Raw genomic sequence first — 17,355 nt, 5'->3', positions numbered from 1 at the left:
ATGATGGAAACTGTGGCAAACATGAAGAGCGGATGTATGTTATGTTACAACACCCATTGTTGTGGGTGTATTATTGACATGTCAAAGTCTGGACCCTGAATATAAGACGACCGCGTTTTTTTTTATGTATTTCCAAGAAAAAAAACATCGTCTTATATTCGGGTCAATATGGTACTTTATGATGGAAACTGTGGCAAACATGAAGAGCGGATGTATGTTATGCTAATAGAGCCGTACAGGTCAAGTACACTGTACACAAAGCAGCACTGCACTCACAAACGCTGCTTTATCAGGCATTACAGGCAAGATGAAATGAAAATGAGACCAATCAGAACCAATCTCCGTAGATTAGCATCACGCAAGGGAGGGGTTTGGAAAAATGAATCGTTGAGCGAATCGTTTGGGAGTCGTTGAGCAAGTAAGATAAAAATAAATGCATATTATAAGACAATGAAAGTGTTTTTTGACATTGCATGCATGTCAACCTGTTGTTGGGGGCTCCCAAAACCAAAATATGAACCTTTCATTACCCATAATAGGGGCACTTTAAAGAACTTTGACTGAATGGTTATTTGTGGAACCAAAAAAGGTTCTTCTATGGCATCGCTGTGAACCTTTATTTTTAAGAGTGTATGGGATTATAACATGTACTGTAGGTCAAAGGTCCCAGGCTGTTTTGGAGCAGGAGATAATGGATGGCAGACTGAGTGAAAAGGCAAGGAATTCTATGAATGACAGACTCCAGTTTCTCTTTCTGGAGGATTCTGATAAACGGGGATTACAGGGCAGTTTCTGATTGACAGACAGCAGCCATCTTCATCTCAAACCCCTTCTTCCAGTCCATGCACCAACTACTAGGAAAAGCTAAGAGGTGGAGAAACGTTCTTCCTCTAAACTAGATATCGTGAACCAAACTGCCATTAATGAAATTTGACACGTAATATATACACATGATGCCCACAGCCAGGTGAATATCACACTTACACCAGTCTTACACAGTGCACCCTCCGTCTATATACTCCTGTCTCTCTTCTTGACCTTTCCACCAATTTACTTCCTGAACAAATAAATACCAGTTTTCTCACTGCCAGAAACATAGTTTTTCCCCTTGACCACAAAAAAGACATACACACCTCAAACACATGTAAGAGATGAATGAGAGGAGTTGTGTTGTATTATTGAACACAAGGATCTTCTATGTCAGGCTTGATGAGACGGTGCAAAGTCAACGGTCTGAAGAAGAACGATTCAGAGGAATTGGCATTCGGTGGTGCTTTATAGAAGCCAGAGAGCCAACCGCTATTCACACCGCTATTTCCCCACAGCATCTGTGCACCCCATACTTTGAGAATCACTGCCTTAAAGTAATAATATTCATACTTTAAGCACTAATATGTACCTTTTAATTTGCACAACAGTGTAGCGTTGAGGGTACTGCCCTGTAAAAGCCATTTTACTATTTTCTCTGACAGTGCAGAATAGCATGAAATGCCCGTAGTCTTTTTGGATAGTCTTTAATGGTATTTTCTTCCTCCTGCCCAGATTCTCATGCATTAGTCAAAGCATGCCAACTGCTCACTCTCACAAACTCTTTGTCATGTACGCCTGTGGACACGCACACATCACCTTCTGTCCATTCACACTGCACACATTAACCCACACTTCTCTGTGTTTGCATCAAGTAGCAAGTATAGAATACATAACTGTGCATAACTTAAATGTGTAATAAAACATCTTAAAGACAATTTAAACAAAACACACACGTTTTATGTGATACATTTGCCATTTGTACCTCAAATACTTCTCCTGACGGAAAATCCTCGAGCAGCGTACTGTTGCTATAGTGACCGCCTCAGGCGACCGCGACTTCGAGGGCGTCTATTATTCTACTAACTTTATAGTCATTAAAATGCTGTTAAAAGTAATGTACGTGTATGCTTTTAAGACCTCCGACCACCATTTTTGCCTTTTTTGAACGTTCAAGCCTTAATTAAGGGGACGTCGAACCCCCAGATGTCGCACCCTTTCCAGTAGGAACCTGAGGTAAGTCTACTAGAAATTGCTTCGAATTGAAGCACCAGTTCAGTGTGACAGATTAGTATAATAATTCAAGAGTCCTGCGAGACTCACGGCAGAATTTCTCCAGTCTGAAGTTTAAATTCATGAACACTTAGTCACAGCTCATTTGAAATACATCTGAACAGGTTTATATATGTATCATCACTCGTTAGTAAGAAAAGTTCTCTCGTGTCAAGTACGCACTGTTAAAAGTGAGAATGTGCAGCAACTTCTACCTGATTTTAATGTTAGAAATGAATTTCACTGATGTAGTTTACGCAGTCTGGCTATTTGGGACTTGACTAAACCGTGTTAAATTAGATGAAGCGTTTTTAGGATACCTCACAAAACATTCCAGTATTTGGGTGTGGACATCGAGCGTTCACATTTAGACCGTTTCAAAACCTCTCTTAAGAATAAAACATGCAGATCCTACCTTTCTCTGTGCTGGTTCAGCCTGTAGATCGCTGCCTTTCGAAATAATTCCCTTAGCAAAGAACGACTTTCAGCAGAACACTAGAGTCCCAGCTGTTTAGTTTGTTGCGTGCTCAGCGGGAGCGCACCGGTGTCTCTCCGTCCAGAAGATCAAGACAAAATTCCAACACATTCTTCCAAGCAACTTCAACTGATGTGAAACTCTCGAATCCACACATCCAAGAGCGAAATCGTGGAAAGCGATGTGATCTCTGCCTGAAACTCTTGTCCTGTGATGCTCTGCTATCAGATGCGTGCGCATCGATGGCTCTCTCAAGAGTGAGGCGGATGGAGAGGTTGCGCGTCAGTCTGGAGATGCGCGCACAGATCTCACTGGGAGTTCTGAACGGGCTTCTGGAGAGTCTCTGCGTAAAGCTTGTCCAGCTCTGCTCTCGGTAATGAGTGGGTTTATCAAAAGGGACCGGGGTCTAAACTGTATAAACTCTCGGCTTTTTCCAATAGTCTTTTGGTGGAATCTCCAGCTGCGCAGTTGCGAACGGAGGACTCGCCCCGGATCCCGGAGGACCAATTAAATAAGAAAAAACACACAATGTCTCTGCCACCCCTCCTCTTTATTCCCCTCTCTCCTCCTCCCGCTTTCTACTCCATCTCCCCTTCCATCAGTTTCTCAGTGTCTGTCGTCACTGATGCTGCGGACACTTTTTGAACTGAAGCGCGCTGCTGCTCTTGACCGATAGGTGGCGTGTTTGAGCTAATTATAATTGCAGAAAGCGCTCGCCATCACCCCTGCCCTTATTCATGACGAAAAAACAAATCGTGCATTAGGTCATGAATCGAAAGGTTCTGTAATCCGTCAGTATATTATATCAAGACATCATGTGGGCTATGTGGTGTCAGTGTTGTCTTGTGGTTTTGTTTCGAGGTGAATGTCACTAAAACATGGCTAGGTCACATTTCACCTCAGATTCAAAAGAAAAAAAATAGAATACAAAAATGAATCAAATATTTCAACATATATTTCATTACTATGGGAATTGTTGTCCAAATTTATAGGCATTTTATTTTTAACTTACATTATTTATTTAAAGGCAATACAGCAAGCAGGGCCATAATGAATACATATTTATTTATTTATTTCATCATATCACTATTTATTTGTTTGTTCAGCATTACACTAATGCGAATTTAGAGGTCAAATATGCTTAGTTATATATACAGGTGCATCTCAATAAATTAGAATGTCGTGGAAAACTTCATTTATTTCAGTAATTCAACTCAAATTGTGAAACTCGTGTATTAAATAAATTCAATGCACACAGACTGAAGTAGTTTAAGTCTTTGGTTCTTTTAATTGTGATGATTTTGGCTCACATTTAACAAAAACCCACCAATTCACTATCTCAACAAATTAGAATATGGTGACATGCCAATCAGCTAATCAACTCAAAACACCTGCAAAGGAGATGCACCTGTATATATATGATAAGCTTGATTTGCTTCAAGTAATTTCTTATTTCTTACTTTTGATTGTTGGGTTGAAATATGACCTGGACATGTTCTTCAGAAGTCTTGAATTATAAAATAAAAATATTTCTAAATATAAAAATTAAAAATAATTTTTCATTATTTGATGACAAATTTGATCTAAATCCTCATTATTCTTAACTCCCATTCTTATTGTTTTTTTATTTATTTAAATCATCATATACTGTAAAGTAATACAACAGTACAATAATTTTCAATTAAAATAATATTTATTATGTATCTATTAAGTAAATTTGTATTACAGTAATGAGAATTTGGGGGTCAAATATGCATAACTGACATAAAAATAATGTTTCGGTATCTTCATTTACTTGAATATGATGAAGTAAAATATGATTCCCCCCCTTTCAAAAATGTATGGCACATTCAGTATTGCAACATGAACATATCATCAAACACGCTAACCTTGGAATAAATTACACCACTGACAGAGCACTGTAAAACACATTTTGACAAGCTAACCTAAAAATGCTTCAGGTAATATCTAAATTAAGTGGTTTTATTCACGTAGTCATCACAAATATTACTTGCTATGAATGAAACAACCTGGCTAAAGAAAGTCATTTTAAGGTTTAGATTATTGGTAGAAAAACGCAATTGAAAAGTTTTTGAAATTTCACATATAAATATCAAGTCAAATTCCTTGTGTGTGTAAACATACTTGGTAATAAAGCTCTTCTGATTCTGATTCTGATTCTGAAAATGTCCCACTACCTGACAGATATTACTCTAATAAGTGATCTGAGAAATCACACATCTCTGTAAAAGTAGAAAACAGCAAAAGTAGTCAGTTTTCCTATAAAGTGCTCAAACAGAATGACAGTAGTGGCATTTTTTAGCTCATCAGAAACATTCTCTGCATGTCAGTGTTTGCTGACTTGTCCTTGGGGGGCAGGGCTTTGCAAAGGGGGAGTGTCACTTAGGAAAATAGACACAGTTTTGCGAAAAACTGAATTTTTACATAAAACGTCATATTTCCTGATAGATATTTCTGAAATAAGTGTGCTGAGACACCATACAAATCTATGTGAAAGTAGAGAAAACAGTTTTTTTTAGATCTCAAATATAATGACGTTAGTGGCATTTTTTATCCCATCAGAAACACTCTCTGGTAATCAATCGTTTTGCATGTCGAAGCTTGCTGACCTGTCTTTGGAGGGTGCGGTTTTGCAGAGAGGGTGTGTCACTTTTTAAAGGTGTCATATGACGTTGCTAAAAAGAACATTATTTTGTGTATTTAGTGTAAAGCAATGTGTTTATGTGGTTTAAGGTTAAAAAAACACATTATTTTGCACATACTGTACATTATTGTTGCTCCTCTATGCCCCGCCTTTCTGAAACGTGTAGATTTTTACAAAGCTCATCGCTCTGAAAAGCGAGGTGTACGCTGATTGGCCAGCTATCCAGTGCGTTGTGATTGGCTGAATACCTCAAGCGTGTGACGGAAATGTTACGCCCCTACCATACTGTGATGCCGTGTCCCGGCGCGATGAGACAAAACCAATAAAGCCCGTTACAAATGAGGCATTTGTTGCATCCAGTGGGGACATAATTCAGAATCAGAATCAGAATGAGACAAAATAGACAATGTACAAAAAAGCAAAAACACAATATATAATATAGACAATTTTCTATGTACAGGTATGATGTGCAAATTTGAAATGTAAATAAGTATGTGTGTTAAATAAATAATGTATACTAGTGGTGTGTGTTCCACGATTATTGTTAAGTGTTCATGAGATGGATTGCCTGAGGAAAGAAACTGTTCCTGTGTCCTGTGCGTCGACCAAATGGCAACCGTTCAAAGAGGGAGTGTGCTGGATGTGAGGGGTCCAGAGTGATTTTGCTAGCCCTTTTGGTCACTCTGGATGAGTACAGTTCTTGAAGAGAAGGAAGTGTTGTACCAGTGATTCGCTCAGCAGTCCGGACTATCCTCTGTAGTCTTCTGAGGTCAGATTTGGTAGCTGAGCTGAACCAGACAGTTACAGAAGTGCAGAGGACGGATTCAATGATGGCGGAGTAGAACTGTTTCAGCAGCTCTTGTGGCAGGTTGAACTTCCTCAACTGGCGAAGGAAGTACAAACTCTGCTGGGCCTTTTTGACAATGGACTCAGTGTGATTGTAGTCATTAAGTCCAGTAATTTTGGGTTTCTTTGGGATGGGGATGATGGTGGAGCGTTTGAAGCATGAGGGGACACACAGCTCTAGTGAGCTGTTGAAGATCTGTGTGAAGATGGGGGCCAGCTCGTCAGCACAGGTTTTCAGACAGGCTGGTGTCACACTGTCTGGGCCTGGTGCTTTTCTTCTCTTGTTCTTTCTGAAAACCTGACACACATCAGCTTCACTGATCTGGAGTGCTGGAGGGGGGAGAGGGGGGTTGCAGGAGGTGTGAATGGTGTTTTTTTCAAACCTGCAATAAAACCCGTTCAGATCGTCTGCCAGTTGTTGATTCTCCACAGTGATGGGGGATGGTGTCTTGTAATTGGTGATGTCTTCCGGACCTTTCCACACTGAAGCAGGGTCACTGGAAGAGAATTGGTTCTTTAGCTTGCCAGTATAATTCCTCTTTGCCACTCTGATCTCCTTTTCCAGTGTGTATTTGGCCTGTTTATACAAGAATCTGTCCCCATTCCAGCGAGCATATTCTTTAGCCTGACGGAACTGTCTGAGTTTTGCGGTGAACCATGGTTTGTCATTGTTGTAGGTTAAATGAGTCCTGGTGGAATGACCATGTCTTCACAGAAACTGATAATTACGGATTATAATGACTTATATTGTCTTTTTACACGTTGCGTTGCGTATTGCGCCGCATAACATACAACCATTTGTCTGCATTTGTGACAATCAACAAGCGCTACTCTACACTGCTCAAAACTTGCGTCTGAATCATCAGTGGCACATTCTTTAAATATGAAAACATACTTACAGGTTGTCAGAACAGCCGGCATTGTAGGTTCAGGAAACAGTCCTCCGTTAAATGCATTGCACACACACGAATATTTGATTTGAACTGTTCTGGAACAGTGTTGTAAATACAACTTAACCACTGATTTCTAGTTGTGCCCACTTTTGGAAGACCAAACAAAGTAGTTTCGCTTTCACAACGAAACACAGCATCTCCACAACATGGCGGCGGGGGCAGCAGCAACAATACTACAGCAAGAATCAAAGTTACGTCTTCTTTCTTTGCATGAACATTTGGACGGTGTTATGCAAATCTTCCCACACAGTGACGTAGACATGTCGGGGCGTGTTTAAACAAGGCATTTTAGGAGTGCGTGGACGAGTCTTACTTTTATAAAGAATATCTCTTTGGATTTGAGACTTTAGTCTTTGCAACTTTAGGGATCTTATCTATTCACGAACAACTTGTAACACTCCAAAGAGAAAGGAAAACTTGAAATTGCACCATATGACCCCTTTAAAAATTTGTGAAAAACTGCATTTTCAATTTTTACAGTGAGGGATACATCCAGAGCCAGAGAATTAACACCATTCTCAAATCCACTGGGAAGCCCTGCATGGGACAGAGAGAAATTAAACATCAGTTTGATGCACAGACAAATCTAGAGGCAGAAAATATGCTGAAATTAAAAAATCTGTTCCAGGATGTACTGTAGAAGAAACCGCCAGCCTGTCTAAATCCTCCTCCCTCTCCCTTTCTCCGTCTTGCTCCCATGTTTGGGAGACAGCCAGCAGCCTTGGCAAGGATCGTGAAGAGAACATCATAGTTTAGTTCATCACAGTAAATGTGTGTGAGAGGCTGGCAGTGCCGGACTGGCGGCTGACATGCCCGCTGCGCGCCCCAGGTGTGTCCTCTCCTGCCCAGGGCTAGCGCATGGCACATGAAAGCAGGATGAGGGCTCTCTGGACCGGAGTGGAAGACAGAGAAATACTCTGGCCAAATGAATGTGTGAGCCAGGGGAATGCTGTCAGCAAGCATGTGTCAGTGTGTGGGAGTATGTCAGCTTTCCCAGACTCCTCTTGTGCTGGCCACAAAGGAGTACGCTTCTCTTACTTCAGATTGAAAATATCCTCAATGAGACGTTAATTAACGGGATGCTCTGCTTACAGTTTGCAGCACCACAAATCCCTGGGCTTATTCTTGTTTATACATATTTAACATTTAAAGGGAAAGTTCACGCAGAAATTAAAATTCTGACATCACCCTGCATGATTTTCTTTCTTCTGTGGGATAGAAAATGAAAGCTTTTGAGTAATAAAAACATGGATGGTGGATTACTGTCAGTTCCATTAAGGACAAAACGGCAGCATATAATTATCATATAAGTCATGTGCTGCCCTCTATCCATAAAATGTGCTTATTTATTTTTCTGAAGCCATGTGAAGAGTACAGGCCAATTTAAATAGCTCTTTACTTCAATTCTTGCTTTCTGTCTTAGTTCTCAAAAGCAACACTTTCACTTATTCAGACCTTATGTGTTTGGAGTCACTAACATCAAACTTGACAAAACATTTCATATTTACTATATAATGTATGTGTGAGATTGAGAGGTAAAACAAAGAGCAAGCTTTTCGGTGAACAATGAATATTGATAATGAATATGTGTTCTTCATATGACTTCAGAAGACTCGGGATATTATAGAAAATTACGACAGATTATATAAATAGAGGAAGAGAAGATAATTGATTTTGTAATTAAGATTTTAATTTAAACAATTTCCTATTCATAAATATATAAGAACTTTATTTGTCTAATTTATACTTTTGTAATTGAGAACTTTCTCTTTGTAACTTGGAAAGAAAAGACATCTGTTGGTGACATTAGGCATGAAGAATTACTGAATTTTGAAATATCTCTTTAAAACATCCAAATGATTATTACAATTTTATTTAGTATTACAATTTGCTCCTGAATTTTCCATTCTTCAAGAAATCCTTAAAAATGTATCAAAGTTTCCACAAAAATATAAAGAAGCACAACAGTTTTCAACACTGGTAATAATAAGAAATATTTCTTAAGAAGCACATTTGCATATTAGAATGATTTCTGAAGGATCGTGTGACACTGAAGACTGGAGTAATGATGCTGAAAATTCAGCTTTGCATCACAGAAATCAATTTTAAATAGTATTTAAATAGAAAACAGTTCTTTTAAACTGTAATAAAATTTCACAATATTACTGTATTTTTGACCAAACAAAAAGATGTATTTCAAAAAGTTGTACCGATGCCAAACTTTTCAGTGGTAGTGCAACAAAACAACTATCCCAGAACCTTTAGAAATACAGAAGAAAAGGAATAAAAACACTGTTTTGGCAAGTGACAGCAGATATGCTGCACGTAAGCACTGAAAGCATGTGATGGCATCTCAAGCGATGGATGAGGTGATCAGTTGTGAAATTCAGCCTAAATCACAAACCCTAGAGCAAGAGCCACTAATGCTGGACTGATCTAATAGAGAAGCATTTACAGAGTCTGCCAGATGTTCACGCTCGCAGAAAAATGAACACAGACTTCTGACCAGCAGCACAAAATTTGGTTAACTCTGCAGCTTAAAGCTAGAATAAACTTTAAGTATGTAAGATCACATCAACAGAGAGTAGCAGCTTAAAAAAAGTGGTCAAATTGGTTCTAAATAGTAAGGACTGAAGAAACAAAAGTTCACTCTTCAACTTGGATTTCAATGACGTCTTTACAGTCAGACCTGACTGGGCCTCATTTCCGGTCCAGTCAGAGTTCTGGTCAGGTCTGGTCATCCTCTGGTGTATATATGTATCAGATTCCAGCTGAGGCATGTCAGCCGCCTCCCTGGGGGCCATTATTCAGAGGTGTAATTGGCAGAGTGGCGCACGGAGATGCCTTTAGGAGCCAACAATTCATAACCCCCTTAAAGCCAATATCCGATACCTGAAAATATGCTGAGACAAGAGACGGGTGTGTGAGAAGAGAGAGAGAGATGACTGCTTCATCACAAAGAGAAGTAATGGCTGTGTATTGATTGCTCTCAGCCGAGACTCCGATTTCATGTTTAAAACAACACTGATCCTCATTAGGCCGGGGAGGGAGTACAGAGAGACAAACACTTAGCTATCACTTTCAAGGACACACAAGTGCACAGAGAAAGAGGTGAAACTAGGAGGAGAGGGGAAACACAAGAAGAGAGGAGCAGATGAGGACAAGAACAGACAGGAGCTTCACTCCTTAAAGGGGTCATCGATCTTTTGAGGTAAAAGAGTTCAATGTAGCATGAAAACATTCTGTAACCCTTTCGTTACTTCAAACATCCTCCACAGTGGAAAGAAAAAAAGTGTATGTTCTGACGTCAGGCACATGAATCATCTCAACATGGCCACTCACATTTAACACCTATGAGAATTTCAGAAACGGATATATATTACTGTTATAATTATTATTAACATAAAAAACATAATGGTCAGAAGACATGTTTTTCATTCGTTTTTCTAATGTTTATGAATCATAATAATTATTATTTTTATAATGGTAACAATAATAATAATAAATATATTATATATATTAGTGCTGTCAAACAATTAATCATGATTAATCGCATCCAAAATGAAAGTTTTTGTTTGCATAATATATATCTATATATCTATATATGTGTACGGTGACCGTGATTTCACCAAGTACAACATGTTCCTGGATCAACATCCTTGTTAATCCTGGAACAGCATTCCAATTAACCAATCAGAACTGAGGGATAACTTTTCAGGAAATATCTGTTTTAGGCTTACTATCAGGGTTAGGTGCTTCTACACCATACCTTTCAACCCTCCCGTTGTTCCCGGGATTCTCCCATATTTTACCATTCTATCCCGCTATCATCCCGTTTAAATATTTTCTTGTATTTTTCCTGCATTTCAAACCTCATTATATGAATAATCACGTCAACAAATTCCAAGGTTGCCCAGTTGCCAGATCTTGTATGAAAAGCATCTTTCTCACACGATCGACGCATACTAATTTCAACCCATTTGTCCCCTCAACTTGGCAACCTTCAGGGAGTACCGCGGGAAGGAAACAAGGATCACTGGTAGAAATGGGAGGAGAAGACTGGTGTTCCAGTGAAAAAAACTAAATATAGCCTACATGTAAATTGAGATATAGCTTACACTTCCTAAGCAGTGGTGGACGAAGTACACAAATCAAGTACTTGAGTAAAAGTACAGATCCATATAATAAAATATTACTCCAGTAAATTTCAACCCATTTGTCCCCTCAACTTGGCAACCTACAACCCAGTGATGCTATTGATATCTGTGCAGGGAGTACCACGGGAAGGAAACAAGGATCACTGGTAGAAATGGGAGGAGAAGACTGGTGTTCCAGTGAAAAAAACTAAATATAGCCTACATGTAAATTGAGATATAGCTTACACTTCCTAAGCAGTGGTGGACGAAGTACACAAATCAAGTACTTGAGTAAAAGTACAGATCCATATAATAAAATATTACTCCAGTAAAAGTAAAAGTACTCCGTTTTCAATTTTACTCGAGTGAAAGTACAAAAGTACTCGATTTTTTATGTACTTAAGTAAAAAGTACAGATAGATGAATGTTTGTATTACCATATATATTTTTTATAATCCTACTGCTCAGAATACTTGGGATTTCCCCAAAATAACCAATAAGGAAATAATGAATATAATAAGGAAAATATAATTAGATTTTCATAATGATTTTTTTCTTCTCAAACCTTGTCTGTGGTGTAAAAACACCCCTGGCCAAATGCCCCCAGAGGACATCACTTCCCACTTTGATAATTACTGTAGTTACCATGTTCTGAACATCACATCCTTTCTTTTTCCCTCAGATGTAATCTATCTAGGTGGTTGAATAAAAATACTTGGACTTTATTTTTTATAAAATTCGACATTAGTAACTTACATTTAGCAGCATCAGATGCGCGTGCGCTAACAAAATCTCCCGGTTCTTACTTGTGAATTCAGTACACTGAGACTCGCACTAAACGGTTCATTTGAATCAGTGAGTTGTCGACTCGAGAACAGCTGCAATCGGATCATTCCAATTCGTGAATCAATCGTTTGGTGCAATTTGCGAACCGATTTAACGGGTTCATTAAGTACAGTAACGAAGTAAAACTACTTTGTTACTGTCCACCACTGTTCCTAAGGCTATTTAATTCATTAAAGATGAGCACAAGTTGAATTTGCATTTTTCAATAAGCCCTTCTGCTCTTTGTTTAGACCAAAGCCAAAAATGACCCTTATTTTTACGCAGAAAACACGCAGTTGTAAATGTGAACTGGTGGATCAACAAGAAGATAATGAATTATAAAACCCTAAAGATATAGCCTACAAATTAATTGTTTCAATTAATATAAAAAATAATATAAAAAAAATATATACTTCTGACTCCACCCCCTGCTTCCCGTATTTTGGTACCCAAATGTTGACAGGTATGTTCTACACCCTTGTTAATCAGCTATCATTTCACACTGATTTTAGGAATAAATTATGGGTAGGGTTACGTTTCTGGGTAGGGACTGGGTTTAGTCTGATATATATATATATATGTATATATATTCTTTTTTTGCACAAAACTTTGTAAGTGGACATCAGGGAACAAAAATAAAAAAATAATAAAACATATGTCTGACTCTTTCAAAAAGATTCACAACAGTTCACCTAATCCTTTATTAGACTATCCAGAAAAGGAAAAAAAACTGATTTCCAAGCAGATAGTGACAGAGAGGCTGAGGGCGAGTCTTTGGAAATCTATAAGCACTGCTGCAGACACAGACTAATTCCTGTTTTTTCCCTCTCATTAAGAAGCATTCATTTGGTAGCTGGGCTCCGTATTGATCCACAAGGCCTTGAAAGTGTCTAAAAACAGAACTCAACAGTGTTACTCGGATACTTCAATACACTGATAAGAATAAACACACTCACACATAAAGTAAATGTACACTGTAAGCGTGGGCCACTTTGCTACTTAAACTGCTCTCCAATCAAAATAGCAAATCCAAGGCCAAATGCATAAAGATCTACTTGAATTTGAAAATCTTATTTTAAGCATGCTTACATATTATAGAAAATGAGACAAAATGGCCCAAACGCATAAAATGACTGACATGAATGTTTCTGATTGGCTAAAAAAAAGTGTGGGTTACTCTCTGTTTTGCTTTGCTTTTTTGTTTTTATTTTTTATTAATATAATATAACATAATATAATATAATATAAATACTTAAATGTTATCAGAAAACAAGACAAAGATATCCAAAAGCATACAATGATTGACAAGTAGAGTGTTTCCGATCGGCTAAAAAAGCATTAGTTGCTCCTCTGTTCCTTCTGATATATGATATATGATATTCTTTTGATATATGACACATCTATAATATAATATAATATAATAACCAAAATTTTATTACAATTTATCAGAAAATAAGACAAAAATAGGCAAATGCATAAAATGATTCACAAGTATAGAGTGTCTCCGATCGGCTAAAAAAGCATTAGTTGCTCCTCTGTTCCTTCTGATATATGATATGATATGATATGAGATATGATGAGATATGATATGATATATGATATGATATAAATACCTAAAATAAATTGATCTTGTTTTGCATGCTTAGATATTGCTGCTAAAATAAGACAAAAATACCCAATAAGTATGTGATTTTTTTAGATGAAACAAGTTCCACACAAAAACAGAAATGCATCCGTATCTTAATCTAATTTAAATGTGAAATGACATTATTTTCATCTTCACGCACACACACACTCAATCTTTCTTTGTGCCTGCTCTTGTTTGCCTTCTGTGTTCTTGAACAGCCGTGTCTTTGTGTGTCTCTCTGATAAGACATGGCCACTCTTCAATATCACTGATTATAGATCCGCCTTCAGAGATACTGTCAGCTACTGATCCCACATCGCAGCACAGCAGACGCCCTCCCACTACACGGCTATCTGACTGATCTGAGAGCAGCTGGCACTGAAGAAAAAGACACAGGATGATGGCTGAGGCCGAGGATGCATAGACACACCTGTTTAAAGAGTTCAGCTTTTGAACCTTCATGCTTCAGATGTCACAAAACGCCAGCAAACTTTGGTGGGTTGAATACAGCTCGCTGTGGCCCGTTTTGCGATATGGTTCTCACACTGTGGTTTTACCATATCAGAGCGTTTAACCTCACACATCTCAGAGTGAAATCACTGTGAGGTTAACACTTGCTTTATCATGCACCTTTCATTTTAGCAAATCTATATATATATACATTCATATTTGGATACAGACTTGAATCATCCTTTGACAAATCTTGACAAATTAACTTTTTTATTTAGGTTATTTTTGGTTAAGATGTACACACACAAAAGTTTTGAAACCCCTAGGTAAAGTGGCGACAAAAATCATTGAAAATTATCAAAATCAATTTAGATTTTGTGGTGACGACACAAACTATGAAAACATTTTGATAACACTTTACAATAAGGCCAACATGAACTAATAGTGCTATTTTAGTATCGAGAAACTATTATAGTTTTTATTAATATTTTAATTTTAATTTTAGAGATTTCAATTTTAACGTTTAGTTATTTTGTTGTTTTTGTGTCATTTTTTTATATGTCTATTTAGTTATTATTAATTGTTAGTTTATTTATTCATTCATTCATTTTATTTCAGCTAGCATTTTAATTTTAGCTTCAGTTTTAGTTTTAGTTAACTATAATAACCTTGACATGAAGTGAGCAATTTCTTTTTTGCATTATTTAATAATCTTTGTCAATGTTAGTTCATAAAAACACAATTGTTCCTTGTTTGTTCATTTTAGGTCACATTATGTTAACAAATATAACTTTTAATTTTAAAAATCTCTTAATAAATGTTGCAGAATTAATGTTCAATGTTAGTTCATGTTAACTAATGTTAAAAAAGGAATCTTTACCAACATTTCATTAAATCACAAAAAAAGGAATTCAGAACATCATTAAATCATTATTGTTGCACTTCAATTGCTTTATGCTTGAATGATGAATCCTTACCCAGAAATGGTAAGGATTTATACTAATATTGTCCAAAACCACCCTTTGTTTCCAAACTGTATTTGTTTAAGGGTTAAGGTTAAACAATCAGACTTGTAATTTTCACCTGACAGATCATAAAATGGAAAAAAGACCTATAGATTTTGAGTTCCTTTACAGCTGGTATTAAAATTCACCTACTGGACCTTGACAGAGCTAGTTACCGGTGAAAACAGGGTCCAAAATCTCATAGACTTACATTAGCACACGGCTCCCAGCTGTATCTAAAAAGCAAAACATCATAGAGACTTGAAGGTGGGCTCTTTTGACTAAAAAAAACATCTAACAACGAAGGACCACACAGTGTCCAAAACCACCCTTTGTTTCCAAACTGTATTTGTTTAAGGGTTAAGGTTAAACAATCAGACTTGTAATTTTCACCTGACAGATCATAAAATGGGTGGAAAAAAGACCTATAGACTTTGAGTTCCTTTACAGCTGGTATTAAAATTCACCTACTGGACCTTGACAGAGCTAGTTACTGGTGAAAACAGGGTCCAAAATCTCATAGACTTACATTAGCACACGGCTCCCAGCTGTATCTAAAAAGCAAAACATCATAGAGACTTGAAGGTGGGCTCTTTTGACTAAAAAAACATCTAACAACGAAGGACCTCACAGAACACCATAGCAATGGATTAGCAAATACTGACAAAAAAAAAAAAGAGTTCCTGTATCTCAAACAGAAAAGCATGCCAAGGTCATAGGTTTGATTCCCAAGGAAAGCATATACACTAAAACTATGTAGCATTCAATGCAATGTAAGTCATTTTGGATAAAAGCATCTGCCAAATGCATAAAAGTAAATCTCAGGCCAACTCGCCACACAGAAAGCAGCGCTCACATTTTTAATTAAAAGTACAAATCTAATTATAACTTGGCAGATATACCTCAAAAAAAGAGGCAATTAATATTATGCTAAATATTTTTTTAAAAACTGGCTATTGGCTGCTCTGACGTTCATCAAAATGTAAGATGTGTGCTATTCAATTCATTCCTTTAAAATGAGATGTTGCTTCTACATCAAATTCAGAAAATTTGATACAGGCTCAAGTCTGGCCTGTGTCTTGATTCTGTTCGCTGCCTCTAAAGCCTGGCTCACACTATAGGATTTTTAGCCCGATTTAGCCCCGATTTCCAACTCCCGAGAATCGGAGCAAAAATCTTGTCGAGCCCCTCGATCGGTCCCGATGTTCGGCGCGGATTATCTGGTAATGTGAGGCGTTCACCGATCTAATCTTGCACCTCCCAATCTGCTCGCACACAAATCGGGGCCGCCCAGATCATATCAAACATGTTTGACATTTAGGATTTAAATCGGGATGATGACTGCTATATGATTACGTCTATTACGTATATGATAGTACTTTCACAATAGCCAATGTGCGACCGCAAAACAGCTGCTGTACGGCCCCGTTGTATAGTGGAGACGGAGGAAACTGCTTCTTGATGTTTTATAGTGACACGACTGTCTGTATAATGTGTCGAAAATGTTTCACAACTGTAAGGAGAATGAGAAGCACTGGAGTGAAATCGCCTCAGTTTTGAATGTACCAGGTGAGTGTAGAAAGCAGCTAGCACGCTAGCTAACATATGTAAATAACACTGAAATATCAATGACGATCTGCTGCGTGAGATCACGTGAGGCGCTCCCTCTGGCATGATAATCTTAATAATATCTTGTAGTGTGTGATGCGCCACGATGTTAAAATCTTGTAGTGTGTGCATGTTTAAGATTTGAGGGAAGATAATCTGCAAAGATTCTCCTTATGTGTGTGCTGCAACCAGATTTCATAATCGGTTAGGATTTTAAAACTCCTGTAGTGTGAGCCCGGCTTAACCAAGAAACTGCTCTCTCTCGCGCTATTTCTGTCCAGTAAAGGAAGCAAAGGCCAAAAAACCCTGCTTAACACAACCAGCACAGCATTCGGCAAGGAAAAAAATGTGCCTGGGCTCATGCACACAAGCCATATCAGAAGCCTTCAGGGTCATTGTTAAAACCCACAAGAGTAAATTAGGGAGCACAACCTCTGGGATTTACAAGAGAGTGGGTTTGGATGTAGAGGGAGACAAACCATCAACATGTGTATACAAAGGGATTATTCAAATGACCATACGGTCAAACATGGGCCAAGCAGAGTTAAGAGCCTGTAAAGAGACTATTAGAAAAATAGAGAGAGAGAGAGAGAGAGAGAGAGAGAGAGAGAGAGAGAGAGAGAGAAAGACACTTGAGCCGAGCAGTATACAGCACTCTCTAAATGTCAGACAATAATCTTTTGTTCC

This window comes from Sinocyclocheilus grahami, unplaced genomic scaffold (genome assembly GCF_001515645.1).
Source record: "Sinocyclocheilus grahami isolate Dianchi unplaced genomic scaffold, SAMN03320097.WGS_v1.1 scaffold1079.1, whole genome shotgun sequence".
In the NCBI taxonomy this organism is placed as follows: Eukaryota; Metazoa; Chordata; class Actinopteri; order Cypriniformes; family Cyprinidae; genus Sinocyclocheilus; species Sinocyclocheilus grahami.
The sequence above is the reverse complement of the archived record's forward strand: the minus strand, read 5'-3'. Positions refer to the sequence as shown.